At 44.9% G+C, this 26,438-nt stretch overlaps 1 protein-coding gene across 1 annotated transcript in view; it reads left to right on the top strand.

Moving 5' to 3' along the window:
• The window catches only part of LOC138804086 (E3 ubiquitin-protein ligase parkin-like), an 849,159-nt gene that overhangs the window by 792,781 nt on the left and 29,940 nt on the right, over window positions 1-26,438 (top strand). The gene's annotated exons all lie outside the window — the stretch shown is intronic.

Raw genomic sequence — 26,438 nt, forward strand, 5'->3', positions numbered from 1 at the left:
TTTCGTGAGAAAACGTGGTGCAAGGGGTTAAGAGACAAACTCCTGATGTCATGACAAAAAGCACAGCCTCCCGCAGGAATGACCAGGAGGCCGAGGGAGCAGAGCAATGGAGGCCCCTTCCAGAGCCCCCTCATACTTCTGAAAGCCAGCAGCTCTGAATGGAACCAAGCCAGTTCTCAGGCTACACAGAATTAAGAAGCAAGAAGAATCGCCATTCGGGAATTGGACAGCCATAGTGTGCTGGGCAAGTGCTGTCCCAGGAGGTCATCTGCAGAAGCTGGTGAGAACCAGGGCCTCCATGTTTCCCCAGGCCTTTTTCTACCCACGTTTGTAGCTTGAAGGAGAGAGGTGTGGGTGCTCTGTGATCCTAAAAGGGCAGAGACAGCGCAAAGCGGGTGGATGAACGTGGACCAGGGAACCAGCTAACCAGCTGACCAGCACAGGCCAGGAAACACCCTCTCCAAGGAAGTGGGGAGGGGCCCCCAGAGGAAGCTCAGACCAGGTAGCAGAGAATTAATTAAGAGGCAATACCTGAGTGGACACCAGAATATGACCAAGTACAGGAATTTGCTTCCCAGTGAGTAGCTAGGAATGAAGACGGCATGATTGTCATCTTAGACCTCGCTTCCTCCTTTCTCCTACACAGGTGGTCAGCCTATTTATAAGATCACCAGGTTGAAAGTTCGTTCCTGTAAACCAAATCCAGGTGACAATGTGTCACAGCAAATGCCCTGATCCCTTTGGGTCTTTGTCCTGCCCCTGCCCCAGGCAATAGGGACATCTCTAGCAGATGTCTTCCAAAGGATTCAGAGACTCAGATGAGGGCTTGAAGCACTGACCACAGGTGGGCAGGAGGCACTTTACCACCTCGAGTTACACAGCCTCCCTCCACCCACCCTGCTCCCCCGTAATCAGACCCTGAGCGGAGTGCTGATGCTGAGAAAACAAAGACAGGGGCTTCTGCAGGGAATCCAAGCGCGCTCCTGCCCCGTGCTTGCTAGAGGAGCTTGAAGACGTTTTATAAGATATTCAAGGTTGACTGTGTTTTAATCAAAACACTCTAATCCTGTGTTTTAATGTGTTAACATGGTTGACTTGTAACAGAAGTTCTCATCTGTGGTTTTTGGTTGTTTGAACATTTGTGCATTGAATGTACCAATGGTTGCCTAACCACTAGCCACATGAACACTGAAATGACAGTGTCGAGCTGGCTTCCGTGTCCCGCCTGCCCAGTGGTAAACTTGAGGCAACGACCTGAAGAGCCCTGCACAGGCACCCCGCCTTCTGATTATGAGTTAGAGGAAGGGACTACCAGGAGAGAGCACTTCTCAGAATTTCTTATAGTCTCATCACATTCCCAGATTAAGAATTTCCTTGGGGATGAGAGAGGGGCAGTATGCAGGCTAAGTGTCTGAGGTCAGCAGGGCCAGAAGAAATAACATGTGTATAGTATAAATAATAGGATATAGGAATCACAGTATATAATATGTATTACACATCATATATAAAGTATAATCTAGATGATAATATAGCATGCTATACTATAATCTAGATTATACTATAAACATTGTAATTTATATTATAAATATAAATTTATGTATATGTTTATCGTATGAATATATTATATATAAAATATTTTATATAGGTACATTTAATTTTATATATTTTATATAATATAAAATAAGTTTATTTAGTTTATGTAATTATATATCTTTATATAATTATATAAAGATATGTAATTATATATCTTTATATAATTATATATAAAGATATATAATTATATATTATGTATTATATATTATACTATATATCATATATAATGCAATATATTATAATATCTTATGTATTAATATTATATATTACATATATAATATCATATATAGTATATATTATTATATTGTATTATATATAACATGTAGTATAATATTAAAATATATCATATATAATATAATAATATATATTATCACATTAGACATGTAATTGTTTGAATGACACATTCTGTGTGCTGTGACATATCCCATTATTTTGTCAACATGTAAGCAATATAGAAATTATGCTACCTTACAATCACATTCTGTTTTTCAACTTAATCTTGAAGGTCTAATGTGTATTTTGCACTTTGAAAATTTGCCTCGGTTTTTCTTGGCCACCTTGACAGAGACCCCTGGGGCTCAAGGCCCAAGCTTAGAGTGTACTGATGTCTAAAGGCCCAAATTCAAGGTGAGGCTGAGTCTGCCACATCCTGAGGGTGACTTTGGGTAGCTCACATGCCCAGCTTCAGTTTCTTCATGTAGAGGAGAATAGCAGTGGAACTTTCTGAGGTTGCTGTGAAGTTTAAGTGCTCAGACACCGAGCCCCACCCACAGTGTCTGTATGTGGGCCCAACCTGCACTGTCCATACCCAAGGCTTCAACCACACTGTCCATACACAAGGCCTGACCCACTGGTTCATGCTGAGACCCCTGTGAATGCTAGCCATCCTTACATAAGTAGGTGTTCTTACTGTAGTTGTCCGAACATGAGTTTACAGCCTTGTTAGATCTATGGAAAAAGATCAGAAAAACTCCCAATAGAGCATTCCCCTAAGCAGGGAACAGGAAATAGAAAAAGGTGAGGCATGAAAATCAGCTTAAAAGCTAGAGTTTCCTTGTTGTCTCTGAGCTTATGGACTATTCAGAATTTGTTACTCTCAATAGATCATATATAATATGTAATAAATAATATATTTTATATGTATAATACCTATGTACACACAACACAACACACACATATACAATACATATACACACGTGTGTGTATACATTAGTGAAGATGGTTTATATAAAGGTTTGCTGTGCAGGCTTGCCAAAAGTTCCATGTGGTGACCACCGTCTGTCCCCCACACATCCTGCAATCCCTACTTCCTGTGACCTTGTTCTGTGTCTGTGCTTAGCACACAGTGCTCAGGCCTGGGCCCTTGTAGCCTTGTGTTGACCGTGGAGACTTCTCTGCACTGCACAGAGCACCTGTGCTGCAGTCTGCTAAGCACAGCCTCTCCCCCCGCTACTAGCTGTCACTTCCCCTATGAGCAGAGGGGCCCAGGAAGGAAGGCCAGGGAGCAGTCTGCTGGGTAGCCTCAGGCCTGCGTCTCCTGACCTGTAGGCAGAGAGTGGGAGGGACTGGGGGGGGGGCTTGCTGGGACTGGAATCCTTTCTCCAAGGACAAAACCCCTTAATATCTTTAATTACACTTAGCAACAGGAAGACAAGAGGACAGTTTTAATCTTCTAGATGGTCTCTTGGATTAAAATTAGATTTGTACATTTGCATAATAAAAGTAATGTTTTGAAAGACAGCAACTTGAGTGTGGGAGAGATAATTGCATCCGCTGGGCTGAGTGAGGGGGTTTTCTCACTGGATGGAGCTCAGCACTAGACTGCGCCCCTGATGCATTTAGCATTTTTATGGGCAGTGCAATAGAATTCAAATTTTATGCACAATTAGCCTCATATTGATGTATATTGTGTATAGGTAGATTTAGGCATAAAACTTGAGAATAAGCCTTTAGTGTATTTTTTTCTATATTTTCGAGGGCAAGGATATGTGTTAGAGAAAACAAAACCCTACCCACTCCTCAAAAAAAATTGGATTTACTTTTGGTTCCTTTTTATGCTGGTACTGAGACTTGAACTCGGGGCCTAAGGGCTGTCTCTCAGCCTTTTTACTCAAAGCTGGGGCTCTGCCAATTGCACCACACAGCTTTTTGATGGTTAATTTTAATGGTTAATTTTGGTGCATCTCAGATTTTCCTACCCAACTGGCTTCAGTCTACAGTTTTCAGACTTCAACCACCTGAGTAGCTAGGCTTACAGGCATGAGCCACTGGTGCTCGACCAGACTTATTCTTCTGCCCTAGAAGAAGGTAACTTGGTAACTTTCCAAGTGCAGCACTAAGCACTCCCTATGAGCGTTTCTTATTGAAGTTCTTCTTATCCTAGGGGGACAGGGGCAGAAGAAGGAAAGATTCTCAAGCTAAGTATCTTCCTTCTTCAAAGCAGTGGCTGAAACATAGGAACTGTGCCAAGACAGTTAACAAGCAAGGGATGTAAAATGGTCCACACCAAATACTTCATATTCTAATAGGAAAAAAAAAATGTTTGTCACAATTCACCACAGCACATGTAGTGAAACCAATTTAACATTCATTTAGCAAATGTCTCTCATGAATACAGATGAGCTCTAGGGCCTGACCATATACCTTCCACCCTTCTCTATGAAAGAGAGGGGGTTACCTCAGCCCCCGCCCCCGTACCCCCATAGTCCAGCCTTCACAGCAGATGTTGATTAGGTCTCCAGGAATCAAGAGATTTTACTTTCTCATGGCTGTTTTCCCATATTATAATTCACTGATGAATAGATTCAAGTTTTAGTACTGGACATGCAGTCTACAGATTCAATAAAAGACCAAAGTCACACCTTGGATGGTGACTTTCTACATGGCTTCCTGCAGACTTTCTGACTTGCGTGTAATTGCACCATTCTTTATATAAGATTTGTTCTTATACCTCAGTCCATCAGCTCTCAATGAATTTGCTTGAGCCCCTCTCAGATGTTGGTTATGATGAAAACTAACTACGAAGACAAAATAATGAGAGATATGAATGTTATACACCCACCACAGTTTGCAGTCTCATTCCTTCTCAGAAACAGAGTGGTAATGACACAATGTATAAGTTCCCATCCCCTGAGCCACAAGTGCAGGTTTAGAGTGATTGCTCCTAAAATCTTAAAGCTTTATTCAAAAGATGTGGGGGAGATATGGTACACGTGATTGTACTATTATCACAATTTCCTAGTCTGCTAGTGAACTGCCAAAGATATTTTTGAGTACAAAAAGACTCCAAGGAAGAGGAAGAGGGGTGTGCCTATTACTGGGGTCCATCTTTTAGGTATTAAGTTAAAATGAGGTAGGATCAGTCCAGCCAGTCTCTGCAGGGAGAACTCAGGACAAAAAAACCGTGTGTGTGTGTGTGTGTGTGTGTGTGTGTGTGTGTGTGTGTGTGTGCATGCGTGCGTGTGCGTGCGTGCGTGCGTGTGTGTATGTGTGTGTGTGTGTGTGTGTGTGGCACCTGATACTCAGGACAAAACCGTGTGTGTGTGTGTGTGTGTGTGTGTGTGTGTGTGTAGCACCTGATACTCAGGACAAAACCGTGTGTGTGTGTGTGTGTGTGTGTGTGTGTGTGTGTGTATATGTGTAGCACCTGATACTCAGGACAAAACCGTGTGTGTGTGTGTGTGTGTGTGTATGTGTAGCACCTGATACTCAGGACAAAACCGTGTGTGTGTGTGTGTGTGTGTGTGTGTGTGTGTATGTGTAGCACCTGATACTCAGGACAAAACCGTGTGTGTGTGTGTGTGTGTGTGTGTGTGTGTGTGTGTGTGTGTAGCACCTGATACTCAGGACAAAACCGTGTGTGTGTGTGTGTGTGTGTGTGTGTGTGTGTGTGTGTGTGTGTGTGTGTGTGTGTAGCACCTGATACTAGAGCTGTGAAGGCCTGAAATTCAACAGAGCCCACAGAGCTGCAAATCTCAGGAGAGCTGGGAAATGGGGTCCAGGCTATTGACAAGCCACTGGAGAGACTCACAGTACATCAGAGTCAGGGTAACAGCATTGAATGCGGAGGAGAAAGCCGGGAGAGCCACAGGTAGTTCTGGAAAGGCCTGCGTATTTTTGTGAGGTATCTCAGAAGCTATGGGCAGCAGAAAATTCAGCTATGGAGGGCCAACAAGGACAGAATGGTTTTCTCACGCAATTGGGGGCATCAAGCAACCATGGCCCTGTAGCAGGACGGCGCCCCCTGTAGCAATCTGCACGCCTGTCACATGATCACAGCACTGCCGCTGCTCCTCTGCCGTCACTCCTCCTTCCCCTGGGGGCGGGGGGAGAAAAGCAATGTGTCATGTCTCTGTCAGCAAAGCAAAAATCTTTCTAGAAGGCCCTCTGCAGACTTCTGCTGTGTCGCATGAGCCTCCTTTGCTGAAAGAGCGAGTGTGGAGACCCCCGGTGAGGTTCCTGGGCTGACCTCCACTGCTGCCACCCCTGCATCTGCTTCTCTTTGAACTGTGTCGTGATTACAGTAATTCAGGAGACACGCTGATGGCTTGGTGGTCACTCAGGTATCCTGTAAGGTCCATATTTCTCTTAACCATCACTGAACTGTTTTGTTGTAGCTAAAATTTGAAGCTGAGTTGCATGACGTGACAATAGCTATGAAAACATTAACAGATTTGTCCTCTGGATATATTCTTCTAGACCAGATGTTCACATTTTCTATGGTGCTAGGGATTGAACCTAAAGCCTCATGCACATCAGGCAAGCATTCCTACCACCAAGCTCTCTGAAATAAAACTGAAATAAAAATTTCCATCAACTTTCTATTTGTCTGCAATGTGGGCTTCTGGATTGTTTGTAAAAAGCATATGGAGGAAAGAGAGAAAGATGGCGTATAATGGGACACAACAGGCTGGCACCTGTGGCTCACGCCTGTAATCCTACATACTCAGGAGGCTAAGATCTGAGGATCACAGTTCAAAGCCAGCCCAAGCAGGAAAGTCTGGGAGACTCTTATCACCAATTAAACACAAGAAAACTGGAAGCAGTACTTTGGCTCAAAGTGGTAGAGTGCTAGCCTTGAGCAAAAGAGCCCAAGGACAGCGCCCAGACCCTGAGTTCAAGCCCTACGACCAACCAAAACCTAAAAAATGGGGCACAACATTCCACAGGTGTGTAGAGCCTTCTACTACAGCGAGATCATTCTAGCACTGGACAGCTGATTGCAGACCCTGATCGCATCCCTGACACCCACAGCTAGCTCTCTAAATGTATTGTGGTTTAAGTAATGATCGTTTTAACATTCGTTGCAATATTTATCTTTTTCTCCCTCATTTATTTTTGTGTCCCATAAGCTAAATTTCTGTGCACCCCAACATTTATAGGTGGTAATCTTGGTGATAGGAGGTGCAGTGCGGGAGTGGGGTCCACGTGACCCGGTCAGGCCTTTATCAAACACAACCCAGGGCGCAGCCTTACCCTTCATTAGGAGGTACAGTGCCAGGGAATTTTACTCTTCCCACTCGTTCACTAAAGGTATTTTGAGTACAAAGATGGGACGGGAGCCCAGTCATACACAAATCTGTCAGAGCCTTAAGCTTGGCCTTTTCATCTTAAAAGACGACCACAACGAGTCCCTGCTCACAGCCCAGTTCATGGCTGTTGTTGGAAGAGCCTCATGGATGCAGATGAAACTAGAAAAATACCCAAATTCCACAGGATCAAGCCATAAATTCCTAAATATAGTTCTAACTGAAGGGAGTGACGGTTGTGAACTAGTGATAAATTAGAAAAGATTTGCATAGTTTAGGAAGGTTTTGTTGTAGCTTGCCACTTTTGAATTCTCATTAAGAAACATAGTGCTGAATTATGAATGAATGAAAAGAATGATCCCCAGGGGTAACTTCAATTAATTTTTAATAGAAATTTGATTCAGCTCTCCCCTCCCCTGCCCTGCCCCCAAAGTGATTGAGCAATAGAGGTTCTGAATTATTATCTAATGTCGGCCTTGACTTACAAAATGATGACTTAGCTTTTAATAAAAGAGGAAGGAAAAGAGGAGGGTGAAGAAGAAAGGAACTGTAGTTTTCCTAATAAGGAGAATTTAGTCACTCAGGACTTTTGGAAATGCTTTGGCTTTTGGAGGTGAGATACAGATTAGCATTTTCTGTCGTTCATTTTAATGCTTCATTAGTAATTTCATAATCAGTACCGTGAGCAAAATAAACAATGCATTTGGGGGGTTTTATTTCTTTTCTTCGTGTCTGCCATTTCGGGAGCTTGAACTCAGGGCCTGAGTGCTGTCCCTGAGCTGGTTTTGTTCAAGGCTAGCACTCTACCACTTGAGCTACCACTCTACTTCAAGCTTAATTAGAGATAAGAGTTTCAAGGACCTTCCTGCCCAGGCTGGCTTTGAACTGCAGTTCTCAGATCTCATCCTAAGTAGCTAGGATGACAGGTGTCAGCCACTGCCAGGCACAACCGCGCATTGAACAGACACTGCTGACTGCCACAGTGGAAACAGCAGCTTTGTTTGCTGTCATCCAGCACTCGGGAGCAAGGCAGAGGTGGAGGATGCAGAGTCTGAAGCCCGCACAGCAACATAAGGAAGTCCTGGAATGAAATGGAAAGACTGTGCACAGAAAGGTTGATGCATTCGTGCTGGAGGTGAGTTAGCCCATGGCAGGAAGAGCCTGTGTGATCTAAATCATCCGTGGCCTGGTCGAGTTAGCAGTGCCCTGCACCTGGCGTAGAGCGCCATCTCTCCAGGAATCTGGACTCCGAGTGGCTGACTTCGGGCCAGCCCAGGGGGCCTAGGTCTGGAGCAGGGGCAGGTGGGAGGGAAAGTCCATGGGACCAGGAGAGTCCTTGCCTGATCTTCCACCTCACCTCTGCAGGTGCACAAAGCTTTGCCAACGAATCACTGTTCACATATTACTTCCCTTGGCGGTTACTTCTCTGCCCCTGATCTTAAGATACCGAATCCAAGAAATGCACATCTCTAACACTGGCTACATAGTCTTCTAACATGTGGACAGAACTTAACAGACTGAGAATTTATCCTCAAGACTATTGTTTGGGTAAAGTATTGTTTCTAGAAGCTGAGTGCAGTGGCCTATGCCTATAATACTGGCTACCCAGGAGACAGCCTCCTATCTATACCTCTCAAGTACCTGGGACTACAGGCATGAGGCATCATGCCTGACTTGTTTGTTGAGATGGGTCTCTCAAGCCTTTTGACTGGGATGGCCTTGAACTATCACGCTCCCAATCTCTGGGTCTAGGTCAAGACCTACTGTGTGGAACTTGTCAGAGCTTTTCTTCAATAAGGCATTTTCTTCAATAAGGCAACTTGCCAGGGTGGTGGCAGAAAACTGAAGCCCACCTGCTCTGGCTCCAGCTGAAATGGCTTGATGGCTGGGCGGGTGTCTACACATTTGATCCTCCGTCCTTTCCGCTTAGCCCTGACAGGGAGAGATCATATATCTGTGATTATACCCTCAACTCATAAAGGAACCACACCCCAGGGGGATTATGCAGGGCCATTATCCTCAACACTGGCCCAGCGTGGCCGTCTGGGGTCCTGGGATGGAATCCCATAGGCCGGCAGCTTCCTCCTTCCAGCTCCCGCCTCCCCTTCCGAAACACCGCCTCAGCTGCCTCTGTGTTCTTCCATGTGACCTTTGCTCCATCTTCACCCATCAAGATGTCAGCGGCTACAAACAGTGGGATGATGCTAGCAGGATCTTCCTCCCAAGAACACATCCATTCTTGCCCATTGTATTGGTTGCTGGACAGTCTGATGGCTTTCAGCAACAGACACCTGTGGTCTCGGGTCCTGTTGGAAGCGGCCTCCTCGGGCTGTGGGGAGAATCTGGTCCAGGCCCTGCTGCTGCTGGTGCTGCCTGGGCACCCTGCCACTCACTGGCTCAGGGAGACCCTGCTCCAACAGTGTTTGTGCCTTCGTCAGACTCCTCCTCCAAGGTCTATGTGTGCTTCTCATATGGATGCCAGTCACAGTGGGCTAGGACCCAGCCCGGGGCTTTTTAACTTCATTTCTTCTACAGAAACACTCGGCTAGATAAGGTGGTTTCCCAAGCGTCCGGGACCACAACACCCATTGTCACCCAAGCACCAAGGGAAAGGAACACTTCGAAGTTGTGCTTCTAATTATCAGAGCTTCCAGATCTGTTTGCTGAATATGGTTTGGTAACACACAATGGAAAATTATCTGTCTTTTATGATATGGAAAAACACATTCTTTGGAATGAGAATGAAGCAAGTAGCCAAAAGGATTGATGAATGAGAGAAAAATAATCACATTGTATATGAACTTCCTATGATGTAGAAACCCTAAGCACGTGAATATTATCAATTTTGAATCTAGTCTTTCATTGCTAAGAAAGACAAATTTCTTCAAAGTCAAGATGCCTTCGAGCTGTATTCAGGAAGCTGGGATCTGAGGATTGCAATCCAAAGCCAGCTCAGGCAGGAAAGTCTATGACTCTTTTTTTTTTGGGTCCGGTCATGGGGCCTGAACTCAAGGCCTGGGCGCTGTCCCTGAGCTCTTCAGCTCAAGGCTAGCGCTCTACCACTTGAGCCACAGCGCCACTTCCGGCTTTTTTCTTTTTGCTTATGTGGTGCTGAGGAATTGAACCCAGGGCTTTGAGCATGCAAGTCGAGCGCTCTACCACTGAGCCACCTTCCCAGCCCAAGTCTATGACTCTTATCTCCGATTAATTACCCAAAAGCCAGAAGTGGCTATTGTGGTTCAAGTGGTAGACCATTAGCCTTGAGTAAAATGGCCAAGGGACAGAGCCCAGGCCCCGAGTTCAATTCCCAGGGAAAAAACATAATTCGAGATGCCTAACTGCACGAGGATGTTCAATGTGACGAGGCCGCGCGTTAATAGGGAGCCCACTGGTGTCGTGATCCACCTGCAGTTCTTGTCTTTCCCCGCAGTGAACATCTTGGCATCACAATTATTCTTACTCCTATCACACAGTGGTAAATGTTCCTGTATATAGTGTTTATCAGCATTTAATATTAAGAAGTGCAATTTTGTGTTCATCTATACCTGTGAGCGTATCACCTAGGGGCTTATAAGGATATGCCATGCAATTATCTCACTCACTTGGAGCACCGGGCATAGAGCACAGACGGGACTGAGCTGGAAGAACTCACCTCTCCATCCCTTCCATTCACAAGCTTTACTGAGCACGTACGTGAGACACTACGAGGCCCAACAGATGGTCAGAGTGTGATTGTCCTCAAGGCAGTGGCATTCTAGTGGCTTTTAGAACAGTGAGTGTTAATGTGGTATTTTGTTTGGGTTCAACTACTGATTCTCTTGGGATTCTGATATAAACTGTAGCAAACTCAGCACAGAGTGAATATAAGAAGACACAGAGTCCTGCACATGTGCACTACCCTGAGAGAGAGAGAGAGAGAGAGAGAGAGAGAGAGAGAGAGAGAGAGAGAGAGAGAGAGAGAGAGAGAGAGAATGCATGTGACCTTGGTCCTTGAGTCCAGCCTAAGATGGATTCAAGTAAGACAAAGAAACAAGGAGGCCAGCCATGCAGAGTTTGTTACGAAAAGAATACACTTTGGGTCGATTGAAAGTCAGTCCTCTCTAGGGTAAGAATGGCTGTTATTCTCTCCATGGTACAGCTTTATATTGAAGTGTGAGGCTCGAAGGGACTTGAGGCATGAAGTTCCTTCCAGGACTGGCCCACCAGTCCTGGAAGCAACATAATTTTCTTGATTACAAAGCTAGGGGAGGTTTACAGAATTACCAAGGCCACACTTGGTCCCTGGGGATCGTTTCTGGGCCTATCTTTGTTTTTAATGGACTGTCGTGCTAGGCACTGTGTTTGTTAACACCTGTGTGACTAGAAGACAGCCTTTCCTCAATCTGTAGGTTGACCCAAAGATATGACATTGCATCGACCTTCAGGGGATTGTTTGACCTTAACAGGCCAAGAGATTCAAAGTTTGACGATGGTGCTTTGCCCTCAGAGACTCAGGACCTTTTCCTCCTGTGGTCCTGTGGTCACCTGGGTCAGTTAAGTCTATCTGCCTCCTAACTTTTCCTGCGGTGGAAGACAGAGGCCTGGACAGCCCTCCACCTCAGAGTCCATTCGCGTGTCCCCTCCATGCTGGCTGGCTGTTTCGAGAGAGATGGAGGAGGCTGTAATCTGGATCCAGGACAAACCTTCGCTCACAGAGCCTCCCGGGGGCACAGTGAGGCCAGACTACAGCCTGGGCACCCAGTAGTTGATAGACTCCAGAGAGGAGGGGCGGGGGAGGGGAAGAGGCGCCCAGTGCCCGAGCACAGACCAGAGAGCAGGCATGCTGGTGAGAATCTAAGCCAGCGGCTACGGGAGGAGACCCCTGTGCCGGGAAGGACCGGTCCTCGGATTCCAAGGCACGCTTACTGCACGGAGGCAACTTAAAGGCGGCGGTAAATTCAAGGCTGGTTATCCACACCCTCATCCCCTCCCCGCTTTGCATCGGTGCGCCTTGATCCCAGCCATTCCCTGCTCTAGAGTCAAAGAAGGAAGTCATTCCATGTCAGTGCATTGCTCTCAGACCAGGAAAATAGATACAATCCTACTTCCCCACAAAAACACCCCTACTCCGCTGGGAGGAGGGAGATCCCCAGGAAGGCACTCAGCAGCCTTTTTGTGCCAAATGTTCCTATGGGAGGCCAGAGGTGGTTGAGGACTGCAGGTGTGAGGCCAGGGAAGGCCAGGTGGCTGGGCAGAGTTCCACAATGCTAGGGTCGCAGGTCCAAGCCCAGCCAGCACAGAGGCCGTGGCCCCCTGTGTTTCCAAGTCTGAATGCACAGCCCTTTCGTGTGTCTCTTACACCACAGCCTAGGGTCTTGGGGTCAGGGTCAGGGTCTGTCCCAAGGTGGGACAAACCTTCTAAAGGTGAGAACACTCAGACATACCTGGTGACGTCCCTGTTATATATATATATATATATATATTGCTTCAAGAGTTCCTGCTGTTCTCTCCGACACGGAATAGAAACATGCATATAATTATTTTGTCAGCACTTTATGGTTACAATTACCACTTGGAGTCAATAACAACTTATAAATTTGGAGTTCTCACAGCTTTGTTTATCCTTTTCAACAGCCAAAGGAGGTCTGCAAGTCTATCCACCTTTCACTCTCTGCTTCCTGTTTGGATATGAGGAGACGTACCTTCTACCTTCTCCAATACTTTAAGCCATCCTTCGATAACTTACAATAATAGCTCATGTGCAGAAGGTTCTGTGTAAAGAGATGCTGAACCGTGTTATTTGGAGAATTGTGACAAGAAAAAGGAAATCTATATTCAGTACAAATGCACCTTTTGACTTTCCTTTGGAGAGTGAATATTTTCAAGCTGTAGGTGGTTGAGTCTGAGGATGCATGGCTGTTGTGGGGGAAACTGAATGCAAATGGGCCTAAGATCATGTTCAAGGAAGTCAGAATGCAAAGTACTACGTGCTTGATGCTGTGGAAGGGCCACGCTTGATGAGGATTTCTAATGTTCCTTTGCTTTTTTTTCCTTTTGTAATCTAGTTATAACTGGCACATAATATTTAGGTGATGTTTTGGAAATAAATCTAGTCAAAATTAACATGTGACTTATGTAGCAAGAATGAGTATTGTTTCTTGATATGTTGATCCTCAAGGCAGAAATTAGTTTCTACATTTCCAGAATAATCCCATGTGTAACAATCCCAAAAGACTACCTTCAAGTACAAGCAAGGATATGATGCTTTTGGGTAAAAATGACTTACTTGTTCCCCGTTAGCATCTTTTATATCTGGAGCCAGACACTGCGGGCTAGGTGTGCAGTTATTGGGGATCCCTGTGGTTGAGTGTCATCTCAGCCTGTCATAACTAATGCTATTCAACCCGATTCAGGAGCAATCATAGACAGAATGGCCTTCTCGCTCGGTGTTTGAGACATTGCACGGGGCTGCACCGGCCTGATTAGCTAGGACACAGGTTGCCTGCGGGTGTGACAGATACTGGGGCTTTCTGAGCTCTCCTAGTGCGTGGGCAGTGGAAGCCATCCTCGCCCCTGTGGGGACGTGGGGAGAGGCTCCATGGGCCTGCCTGGCGTTGCGCCCTGATGCTGGCACTTCAAGCTCAGGAAACCGTAGAGCAGAGCGGGCTTCTCTCCTAACAAGCTGGGCTGTATTTTGCCAAAGGAAGTGTTCTTTCTTTTCACTCTATTTTGACATAATTTTAGATTTCTGCAACAAGTGGCAATTTGAGGAGACAGGATTTCCCTGTGCCCTTCAACCAGTCAGACCTGGATGTTGAACTGTCTGGGAGTAGGACTGCTACCATGCCTTCTAGAAACTTCTGAGTTGTGTTTTCTAAGTAACATAGTACTATTGTTGAAGTTAGGCAATTCGTTTTGGCACCATCCTCTAATCTGTGGACCATATTTAGATTTCACAGTTATCTTAGGAACTTACCTAACAGGCATAATTCCATGACGTCCAGCACACCCTGTGCCCCGCCCCATCCAGAGCAGCCCCTAAGTCCTCCTTTCCATCTTTGTTTTGGGGGGTGAGGGAGAGTGGCAGTTCCGGGCTTGAACTCTACCTCTTGAGCCACAGCGCCACTTCTGGCTTTTTCTGGGTGTGTGGTACTGAGGAATGGAACCCAGGGCTTCATGCATGGTAGGCCAGCACTCTACCACTGAGCCACCTTCCCAGCCCTTTCCAGCTTATGCCAGTGTTATTTTCCACAATTAGAGCCTAGTTACTCTGTAAGATGTGTTTCGCTTTGGGGATGGTCTAGCGCTGAGTCTCAGCTATGCATTTTGGGCAAACGCAGAGTGGCAATGAAGCGTGCCTTTCCCCAATGGCACAGGGCGCCAGCCTGCCCCATGCCAGCTGCTCATGGCAACAGATTTGATGACTTGGGTTTCTCCATGGTGAAGCTGGAATTGGGGTGCTTACTTATGTGGGCATTAAATGGAGCATAAATAAAATCACAATGGCTCTTCAGAAATGAATCCTCTCCACAGCACCATAGTTTAAAGGAAATTCAGCAGAAAACATATGCACAGGTAAAGAAAATAATGGCCTCTCCTTGTCTGAAAATCAAACAAAAGTATCTGCAGTTATAGAGAAGAAGTGAAAATCTTCATCAGTTCCATGCACAAATTAGCTTTGTCTGTGTGTGTGTGTGTGTGTGTGTGTGTGTGTGTGCACGTGTGTGCTTATATACACATTTTCCTATTTCCTACCTGTCAGGCCTTTTGAAAATGCCAATCATGAATTGTCTGCTTGTAGAGGAAGATCAAAGCTAACAGGTTTTTGTTTTGAGGAAGAAAAAAAATCAAGATTCCTTTCAAATTTCTATTATGGAAATGTAGGTAATTTTCACTTTCTGGAATAGGCTTATTCCTTTTAATTTTTATTAGTTAGGTTCATCTGGTATGAACCCCGCTTTTCTCCTGGCTAAAGCCTTAGAGTGGTGCACGCTGAGACTTCTGGGAGTGAGAAGCTGAGTGCACCGGATGATTCCGAGTTAGCAGAAACTCACAGCTCCCCGGAGACCCACAGAAGCAGCTCATAGGCTCATGGTGCAGTGTGCTTACACACACACACACTCACACACACACACACACACACACTCACACATACACACACCCATCTCCATCTCCATCGCTTTCCTTTGGCCACCCTTCCCTTCATTAAAACAGCATCTTCTTTGGGGCATATGCCCCACAAATGCCTCTGATACTCAAGTAAATATATTCTTATTATTTATACTTGCAACAGTCATTCATGTTCTGCTGATATATTCGTGTTGATTCTTGAACTAAAATTGTACTGTCAAGTTTAGCTCCAAACTCTCAGGGGAAAGCTTCAGTGCTCTATCTTCCTGAAGCCTTAGGAGAATCCTCACCACGGACTGAAATGAAGAGCTTACGATTCTGACTATGTCGTGTGTATAGGGTGGCTTCGTGGGTCCAGACCATAAAGAAGAAGCCGGGCAAGGTGGTATCCATCTAAACTCCAGCTTTGGAGAGGCTGAGGCAGGAGGGTCATAAATTCAAGGCCAGCCGGGGCTGAGTTTCTATGTAAAACACAGCAACAACAACAGAAGAAAAGCTAGAACTAGCACTTAAGCAGTGTTTTGTTTATCTTTTTATTTTTCCAGTCACGGGGCCTGAACTCTGGGCCTGGGCGCTGTCCCTCAGCTCATCAGCTCAAGGCTAGCGCTCTACCACTTGAGCCACAGCGCCATTTCCGCTTTTTTTTTTTTTGCTTATGTGATGCTGAGGAATCGAACCCAGGGCCTCAAGCATGCAAGGCAAGTGCTCTGCCACTGAGCCACCTTCCCAGCCTCATGTTTTGTTCATCTTAAGAACAATCAGACATATTATCTTTCTGTGGGTCAGAAGACTAGACTTGGAACGTGGGGCTTGGGGCTTGTTGGGCAGGCACTCTACCACTTGAGATGTACCTCCAGCCCTTTTTGCCCCAAGTTATTCCTTAATTATGCTCTGTATTTTGGCCTGGGCTGGTCTCGATCTCCATCCCCTAATTGTGCTTCCCAGGGAACTGAAATAACAGGTTTGTGCCACCACAGCAAGCTTTACTTGTTGGACTGGATCTCACAAACTTCTTTACCCTATCTGTCCTTAAACTTCTACTTCCCAAATGACTAAGATAACAGACGCTCCACTGGAGGCCATCTGTTCCTTTGTTTGTTGTTTGTTTTGAGGCCGGCTCAGGCGGGCCTTGAACTCTGGATCCTCCTGCCTCAGCCTCCCACTCCCATCTTGTATTATCATTTGTAATTTTAGGTTAGTGCTAAAATACTTTGGAGAGTAACCTTCATTTGAAACAAGATTTCTTTCATGTGTAGTTGGAAAAATGAAACAAAAATCTTGATTGTGTTGTTTTTGAAATTATCTGTTACACAGACACATAATGACACCTTACTGTTTAATTTTTTTTTATTAACATTCTCATAAGGCCCTTTCAAAGTCTCCTAACTGTATTTTAGTAGAAATTCAGGAGTTCACCTTGCCTCTTTGTGTACCTTTTAAGCACAGACGGCTGCACGCGGGAGATGAACGGCTGCCTGTTAGGCCTGCACTGGTGTGCGTAGACAGAGACACCTTGCTCGCCCTCCTTCTAAATCACACAGGGATGGGATTTACGCAGCCGATAAATCTAATCAGAATAAAGCCTTTAAGTGGAAACCAATTTTTGTGGTGTGTAAGTAGCATTGATTTGCTAATCTAACATAGATTTTAATCTTAGTGAATTCTGATAGCAGAGTTCTTTTCAGGTCCCTGAGTAGTGTGAGGGTGGTGAATAGGCAGTGGAAATTAACCTATTGGCCCCACCTATAAATTTAAATCACTCAGTGGAAGGAGAGAGCAGTCTCCTGCACCGTGGCAGCCCAGCCCTGGGCTCCTCCTAACTAATCACAGTTGCTCCAGGTAGGAGGCTGCAGCATCTTAAAGTAGTCCAGGGCTGGGCGTGGGGGAAGGGGCAGGGAGCTTTGCAGAAGAGGAAACCTGATCCTTTATGGAATACTAGATGATGGAGGTCTGTAGGTTTGTTTCTTTATTTCTGGGTCTTCTATTCTCGTCCTCCAGTCCTCTGGTCTATTGCTTGTGTCAGTACCAAGCTGTTTTCATTACTATGGCTTTGTAAGAGAGTTTGAAGTTTGGCATCACTATTCCTCCAACGCTGTGCTGTCTGCTGAGGCTCTCCTTTGCCATCTTCTGTTAGTAAAGAAATGTTGTTGGGATTTTGATGGTATTTGTACATTGCTTTGAGCAGTATTGCCATTTTCAGGATGTTAATTCTGAAAATGGAAGGGCTTTCCATTTTCTTTAGTCTTCTTCAATGTCCTATGTCAGCTTTATTAAGTTTTCACTGTAGAATTCCTTTACATCTTTGGTTAATTCCTAGGGTTTTGTTTTTGAGATTATTGCAAATAGGGTTGCTTTCTTGATTGCAGTCTTGGTCTTCTCATTGTTGGCATACAGAAAAGCTATTGATTTTTGTGGGTTGATTTTGTACCCTGCTACTTTGCCAAAGTTTTGAATCAGCTATACTAGCATGGGGTAGGAGTGTTTAGGTTTCTTTAAGTACAGGATCATGCCATGTGTAAAAAGAGACATGGCATATACACACAATGGAATTTTACTCATCCATTAGAAAGAATAATATTGTACAATTTGTAAAGAAGTAGAAAGACTTGGAAAGAATTATATTAAGAGAGGAAAGAATTATATTAAAAGAAATAAGCCAAACCCAGAGAAACAATGGTTGCATGATTTCTCTCATTAGTGGTAGATAGAATGTGCCCATAAATCTATAAGTAAACACGCTGGGTGGTAAGCAAGCAATTCCAAATGAATTAACTGAATTATAAACTCAAATAGTACCATTTTTTTAGAAACACTAAATCAGAGCTCAACAGAATAAGCACCAAAAAATGGATACTTGCCAGGGAAGGGTGGAGCCAAGAGGAAAGGGGTAGACAATGAAGGAGGAGGGGAGAGAATTCATTGTCTATACCACAAAATTAAGAAATATAAGGGAAGGGGTGGGTCGAAGAGGGGATGAGATTATTGAAGGGGGTGACGGGTCAAGATGCATTATATTCATAACTGCTCCATTGAATGACACCTCCCTGGTACAACTACTTAAAGATAATAATTTTTGAAAAAAAAGAGAAAAGGAAAGTGGAATGACTGTCCAGGGGCCTTGTGTCGGGTGTGTAAGGGTGATAAGACATCTTGTGACACACCGTAATGAGGAGGTAGCTCCTTTGCTCGCAAGTGTCACCGAGTAGAGGTCTGCTGTTTCAGGCACAAAAGGGAAATTTGACTCAGTGAAAATGAAAGAGAACCACTTAGAGCCCTAGGAGTTTTTTTATTAGTTTCATTTATTTACTCACCACATCCCATCTAGAAACACGGTGGTGTGGAGATAGTGTGGATGAAGCCCCTGCATCACGAGGTGCTTTTCCGCTCTCTCAATCACCAGGAAGCTGGAGTGAAAACGAGCAAGTGTGTGGAACCCAGGGAACAGAAGCAAAGCCCACTGGCCAGACCTTGCTATAGAGAGATGAGGATGAAAATGCAAGGTGGGAATCAGGCCCAGAACCGTGTGTTGGAGAAACCATGACAGAGAGCCTTGCTTACAGACCTCCTCTTACAGAAGTGATTCTGAACAATGAGTACAACGTGGGAGGGGCGGGGAGAGAGCCCCGCACAGGGGCACTGCGACTGAAGATGGGGGTTGAGTTTGCTGCCCACAGGACGGACTTCAGCTGGACTCCAATTGCAGCCCACGGTCAAGTCTAGCATTGAGAGAAGAAAGCACGGAAGAGCACAACCACACACGCTGTCTGGCTTCAGGAATGTCTGGGAAGTGCCAGAAGGTTCTGATACGAAGCCAGAAGTGCTACCAAAACATTGACCTCTGTCTCCAATTACTTGACCTCTTGGGTCAAGTGATTCTAGGCTAATTTGAGCTGCAATGTGGAATCTATTTCTTTGACAACCAGCCAAGAGAAAGTTTATGTTTCACATAAGTGTCCAAAGTAATTAGCCCTTTGAAAAATAGTCACGAATTTGGATGAATTTTTAAATTTCATTGTACAGACTCTACTTTGTCTTCAGAATAGTCTTCTTGGGTTCTAACGTTTTTGTTGATACAGTCACAAGGAAGACTTCTATTTCCTGAGGGCTTATTGTCCAATCATCCATCACTACTAAGCACTCTACCTCCATTTTGCACTAGTATAGGAAATCTAAAGCTCGCAGACAAGAATCTGCCATGAACATAACTTCCTTGTATGATGCACATCGTATAGATGGTGTTTTTTCTAAGGTCTGTATCTGATGGTGGTTCTGTGCTTTAGAAATGGAATATCAGTGCTTAAAACTCACAATCTAAGATTTCCTCCCTAACAACACCTGAAAGGAGTAAAACTACAGATAAACACCCTTCTCCTTTCTTCCTTGCTCCCACTCTCTCCTACCTCCATCCATCTCTCTCTCCCTCCTTCCCTCCCCTGCTCCTTCCTTTTCAATTTCAATCTTGGAAAGAAGGATCCAGATTCTGAAGTATGCTGTGAGATTCTTTGAAGCAGTAAGTCTGGCTTCCTTCAAGCAGAGGAGCTGTTCTGACCTTCATGGTGGGATTGGAAGCCCTGCCTGGTGGAGGGAATAACACTGCGTGGCTAATAAGGCTGTCCCGGCAGCCGGGCTTGTGCTGTGTAATTCATTTCCGTGGTGCCGAAGTCTAATTTTGACGTGCTGAAAAATCACTGCACAGAGGCTCACAGTGCAGTTGTTGCGGGTGCATTTTCAATATAAAGTTTGTGACTCAGGGGCTCGTTATGTCTGCTAAGAAGCAATATCCTAAATGAAGCTGGGTGCAGAGACCCCCCTCACACAGGGATGATGGCATGTCCAGCCCCACGCCACCTCCAGTCTACCTCCACACACGCACGGCACATTTCCTAGTGCTGACGACAACTGCAGAAAACCAGGAAGCCCTTAGCCTTCATTTTGTTTGACCTTTGGGTATCAACGTATAGTTTATATATAGAGATATATATTCTTCTAATAACAGGTCAGTGATTGGATCTGGTTTTTGTTTTCCAACTTGGCATGTAAAGATTGCGACAGAAGGACTCTCATTAAATTAGATTTTCATGCTTTTAGGTGGTGTTTCATCTCAGATTGTCCAACGGGCCCTGTTCAGAGCACACAGTACTCTGTGAGTGACCAGCAAACAGCCCAAAGACGGGGCTCGGGCGTCCTGTGTGGCGAGGAGCTGGAAGGGCAGCCTGCACCGGACACAAACATTGTTCATAATTACGTTGCCTGCAGGGTTGCCACCTGCCCTAATTTGATCTGATTAAGGTGAAATGCAGAAACTGTCCTCATTCCTCTCAGAGTGGAGTGGTGCCAGGTGGTAAGTCAGGAAGGAAGAGGAGGTGAAGGTAGAAATGTTGGGGGGGGGTGCTGATGCTGCCCAGGCTGCTGACCCCTAGGGGAGTGGAGACCTCACTGCCACAGGAAACAAACGTGAGCTCACACACAGATTCACAAGTATCTTAGCAAAGGTTGCTGCAATTTCAGTGCACGGATACTTGAATCTAGCACGGGCTGACACCACGCCATCCTCAGATGTTTGGTGAAAACTACTGGCTTAGGATAGAAGGTAGAATCCATTGAACAGGTGATGTAGGCCTGCATTGTTGGATGCAAAAAGGTGTCTATTGTGTTAGTCTATTGTGCCTGATTTGATGCCACATATTTAGACTTAGGTTTGGATCTGCGTGTGCATGGTTGTGCATGCATGTATGTATATACTTGTGTGTGTGTGTGTGTGTGCATTCATAATGAGGGCTATCAGGAGAGTGCTCGCACAAATATTAATGAAGACAGACTCTGGATGGTAAAATCTTTAATTTCTACTTTTCATTACTATTTTAATATTTAACAATGGCCAAGGGAAAAATAGTTGTTTAAAAAACCAAAACAATGTTTTTAAAGGTGGAGAAGTATAAATATTAAATATCTCCTGAATCTCTCCTAAGTAGGAAAAAAAACATTCAAGAAATGATCATCTGACACTTACACTGCTATGAAAAAATACATAATCACTTGACTCTAATAACTGGTACTTTATTAATCTGTCTCTTTATTAATCTGTTTCTTCTTAATACCTTATCCCAAGATGGCCTTTTGATCTTAAATGTTTTCTTTTAGTGTAGCATGACTCCATTTGTCCAAAATGGCTATGATGTTAGCTATTACAAAAATATAAATATTTTTCTCATTTGTCCTGGAATTTGCAAAGTGGATCTAATGACCCTCTGATCACTATCACCGAAATGAGGGTTTAGAGCTTGGTGGGCTCAGACAGAGCCCAGGGCCTGCTGTAGCACTTTAGAGTTTTCATCGCAGAAGTAACCAGTAACTTGAGTCTAGTTTTCACTTTCTTAGTGTGAAAATTTTAGACTAGTGAAAAGGAAGGAGGGATGAGTTTGATATATATATATATATACATATATATGTATATATATATACGTATATATACATATATCATTATTTTACCTTTTCTTTTGTGCCAATACCAGGGCTTGCACTCAAGCCCGGCCTCTGTGCTATAGTTTTTTTTGCCCAAGGCTGCTGTTCTACCACTTGAGCCACAATTCTACTTCTGGTTTATTGGAAATAAGAGTCTCACAGACTTTTCTACCCAGGCTGACTTCTAACTGTGATCCTCAGGTCTCCTCTGTATGGCTAGGATTCTAGGCCTGAGCTACCACTGCTGTGTAGCTCCAATGTTAATGAACAGCACAGCCAAGAGTGGGCTTTTTTACAATAGTCCCTTTGCTTAGAGGAAATGGGTTTGTTGGAGATTTGTGGTTTTCATGCATCGGCAGTGAACTCTGTGCCTTCTGTGACACTAACTGTGTGGCTGGAATCTTCCCTCTTGCTGGCTATGGGACATCTTCTTTGCAATTAGCTACGCCCCCTCTGTCCAGAGGCCTGCTGACCCTGCAGTATAGAAAGTTCTCCTCGAGGAGACATTCGTGGCTCCGCACACTTCACCATGTCTACTCCCAAAGCTCTGCAGAGGCACTCTTCCATCCTGCCTGCTTCAGACCCTCAGACATAACTCAGCCCTCAGGGTTAGCACCGACTGTTGATGCTGATTCTTAGACTACCCCCCCCCCCGCCATTTCCCAGTCTCTTCAATCCCAGGTTAGTGTCTCACCCCACTGTTGGCGCTGAAGGCAGCACTTTCCCACAGTCTGTAAGTCAGCCTCTAGTTCCTCTAGGCAATGGCTCAGCCCTCAGGTTAGTGTCACCTCGGGCTGGCTGGTCCCCTTCTTCACCCCCTTGTATTTTGCCCTAATCCCACACGTTTAAGCAAATAGCATGGAGACCAGCATGCTCAGAACTTAGGTTGCAATGGCAGCACTGAAGGCAGGGTGGACCAGGGTAGAGATGGCGGGCCTTTCCCCTAAGGTGCGTTAGCCAGGCCCACAAAATTTGACAAAGGAAAAGTTAATATATATATATATATATATATATATATATATATATGAAACCCCTAAAAAGATAACTACTCCTCGTGGAAGTCATTTATAAGCATCATCTTCCACTTGGAACACTTGACTGTGTTAGTGTGTGTTCAGGTCAATGTTCTCATTGACGAGTGCTCGCTTGAATCCATGAATGATCTTACAAAATGGCTGGAGCCCCTTTCTCCTTGTCCACAGTGCAGTTGCCTGAGTGCTCAGTGGGGACCCCACTCTGCCGGGGGCCTGGTACCCCTCTTCTGAGACCCTCACTGTCCCTCTTGGTTTCTTTGGCTTGGGTTTTGGAGGTACTGGGGGTTTAACTCAGGGCCTTCTGCTTGCTTGATGATTGCTCTACCATTCTACCAAAGCCCTGTTGGCTTTACTTATTTGTCAAACAGGATCTTGAGTTTCTGCCTGGGTCTGCCCTTGTGCAGATGGGCCCTTGTAATAGGCCCCTAGCACCGTACCTAGCACTTCTGGGATGGGCCTCAAATCACTGTCCTCTCAACTTCCTCCTGCTGAGGAGCTACCGTGACATGTGACTTACCGGGCCTGGCTTGTCCCTCCATTTCAAAGGTACTTCGCTGAATATCCATGAATGCCGTTTTTCAAAATGTGAATAGCAAATTTGGACTCATTGGTACAACTCTGCTGACACATAAGTATTACTCAGATTTGGCCATCTTGACTCATTAAAATAAAGAATGATTACTGATTATCATGTGGGAAATGTAAAGATGCAGGCAATCAGCTGCACTGTAATTAACAGCTGGAACTGTAGGGTTGGATTTGTCTGTCTAGTAGCTGTCGCTTGTCCTTTCTATTGGATTTATTTATTTATCTCGTCTTTTTCAAATGTGACTCACACCATCATACACACTCTAACCATCTGAACTATATAAAAGCCGTGATGAATCTAAATGGCGGTACTTTACTGCGCCTACACAATTATTGGGTTTTGTTTTGTTTTTTAAAAAAGAACCTGAAATATGCTTTTCGGTAATGAATAAAATTATCCCCACACTGAGATGAATAAAAGAAACTAAATGCGTAGCACAAAAGTAACAAGGGAAATTACTAGGGTAAATTTAAAATATAAAAAAAAGTCACAAACAGAAAATATCCTTACGTACCTGTAAGAACATGAACTCCTTCCTGCCGCCCTCCTCCTTCCTCCCTCCCTCCCACACCAGCTCTGGCTTCCCTGGGTCTCAGCTCTAAGGAGTGCTTAGAATTCTGTGAATTCCTAAAATCGGATGACTTCTGTTTACTTGCTAGGTGTTTAGATATTACTTCTTTGTTCCCACCTTAGTCATGTCTAAATATGTCCCAAGGAAGTCCAGTTTAAAAACATTCTAAGGCAAAGGACAGAGAATCAGAAGTACTGCAAGTGTCCAGTCTACAAACAGGAAGTATTGCAGTACTTATGTACCTGTTCATTGTCTTCAGGAGAATCTTCACTAGCCACAGCATCTGGAGCTGGCTGCCTTCATTCTCTAGCTGGATGGGTCTTTGGCTGGATCTGCTCAGAGACGGTCACCCCCAGGTTCCCTTTTTCTTCCTGTGAACTAGAAATTGGCATGCGCATTTAGGTAAACTAATACCCATAAGCTCTAGAAAGCCATGTGAAAGGTGACATGAAGTCCCTCTCTGCTGCTCCCTTTCTTCCCCTTCCCTGCTTTCAGTCACAACGAGTTTTGAGGAGAGTGGGAGAGAGAAAGCTGGGTTGTAGCACACTCCATCTGGGGAGCCCCTCGCTCCCAGAGCCCCTCACTTCTTGGCCCTTCGAGGTAAGCGCGCCATTGGAGGATGTCAGCTGGGGAAAGGGCCGGGCCTTTGCACACACGCAGCCAAAACTATTCCAAATATAGGTCTAGCACAAAGAAGACCTGAATGTAGCGCACGGTGGAACCAAAATACTGGAGCATACACACTGAGAGCAGTTTTCTCAAAGTTTTAAAAATTATTTTGATAGCCTAACAGCATAGAAATGAGAAAAACGTCAAGTCTTAAGTGCTTTTCTGCCTGGTCCTTTGTCGATGTCTCGTGTGATGACAGGAGAGCTGTTGTGGAGGAGCTTCACTACATATGGAGCAGTCTTGAGGCCACAGAAAGTGAAAGTGGATGAGAGACTTGAAGGGCCTGGCGTCTGGGCGGCCATGGTTCCGGGAGATCTCTGCAGATCTTTGATGGCTGCTCAGAACTGAGCAAGCTCCTGATATCACGGTCTGGGGTGGCGGACACCGTGAGAGGAGGTTCTGAAGGACGCCTTGATTACGTCACCCCCAGGAGCCACGTCTCGCCCTGTTCAGAGAGACACTGCACAGCTGAGCAAACTGGTTAAATCATGTGCAGGAAGCTCTCGAGGCAGACAGTAAAGCCACTTATTGCCTTACAAGCTTATCTTCCAGGGCAGGGATTTTCTGGAACAAATAATCAGGTGCCAGTGGCTGCTTGTTTCAGCCCAGGAGTTAGGCTGTGCAGGACCTTCGAGTTCTCATGTGCACCCGACAGCTGCACCACCTCCGCTCACGCTCACGTGCGGGCTTCAGCCGCCACGCCTTGCATTCCATTCATTCCCTGGCTTCCTGTTCCCCCTAGATTACCCTCTTCCCGCTTAGCTCTTTCTGCATTTAGCAGGTTTGTTGATGGGCATGTTATTGCTAATGTCAACTGTAGGAAAAGAGAGTCCCTGATGGATGAATTTCAGCTTCCTTTATCACCTCTGTCCTTATGCATAGCAGACACACACTTGAACGTTGTGTAGCAGAGAAGAAAGGAATATGTAGTTGGGCCTTTCCTCCTGTCCATAACAATAATACGTGCTGTCTGTGAAATGAGACGTTTGTGTCTGGCTATGGAGGCCGCAGCACTCACTGGAGCAGGTCAGAGGCTAGCTGTGCAGTGGACGTCGGAACTGTACTGCAGGGACAGCAAAGCGGGAAATGTTGCTCTGATCTAAATTATGAAATTGCCAACGTCCAAACTTGTTTTGAACTCTGTGAAGTTGTTTGCTTCTGGGATAGCAATTGCTTCATCTACAATGAAAAATTGAGAAAATATGCACACTAAGTTTAGTTTATTCTAGAAACTCTACAGTTTCAAAATTTCAGGCTGATAGACTCAGATACACTATGCCTATTAATATACATTCATATCAGAATATATTCGTTCTACAAATGATATGCTCATACAGTTCTTTTTTTTCAACTTCCTTACTGTGATTAAGTGATTACATAATTTTCCAAATTTCACAGTATTGTGGGATAGTGATGCTTAGTTAAAGTCATAAACACATTCTAACTTTCATGGGGCAAATTGTCTATCATGGTCTATAACATGTATGAGTTCTATGAGCTTTGCGATACAGTTATTTCTTCCACATTGGGTGATATGTACATTTCTTTTGTTTTGCATAGCATCAACTGTTCACCCTTTCCCACTTGTTCCCTCCCTCCCATCGCTGCCATTGAGTTGCTTAGTTCATTTTGGTCAATGTCCAGTACAGCTAATGGGTCCCGCTGTTGTATGTTTTTCCCTGATTCCCTCTAGTTCTGTGTCGTCCTCCTGGTTTCCCTCTGGTGTATACATATACACCATACATGTGATCAGCAGCATGGGGTTATTTAGTAGTAATTCAACCAGATGAATGGAAGTCCTTTGTTTCTGAAGCCTTGTTAATTTTGTCGTATCACCTTATGTTTTGGATTTAACATCCACTTATCAGGGAGACCATGTGCCC

Source organism: Dipodomys merriami, unplaced genomic scaffold, assembly GCF_024711535.1.
Source record: "Dipodomys merriami isolate MVZ:Mamm:240054 unplaced genomic scaffold, mDipMer1.0.p SCAF_355, whole genome shotgun sequence".
Classification (NCBI taxonomy): Eukaryota; Metazoa; Chordata; class Mammalia; order Rodentia; family Heteromyidae; genus Dipodomys; species Dipodomys merriami.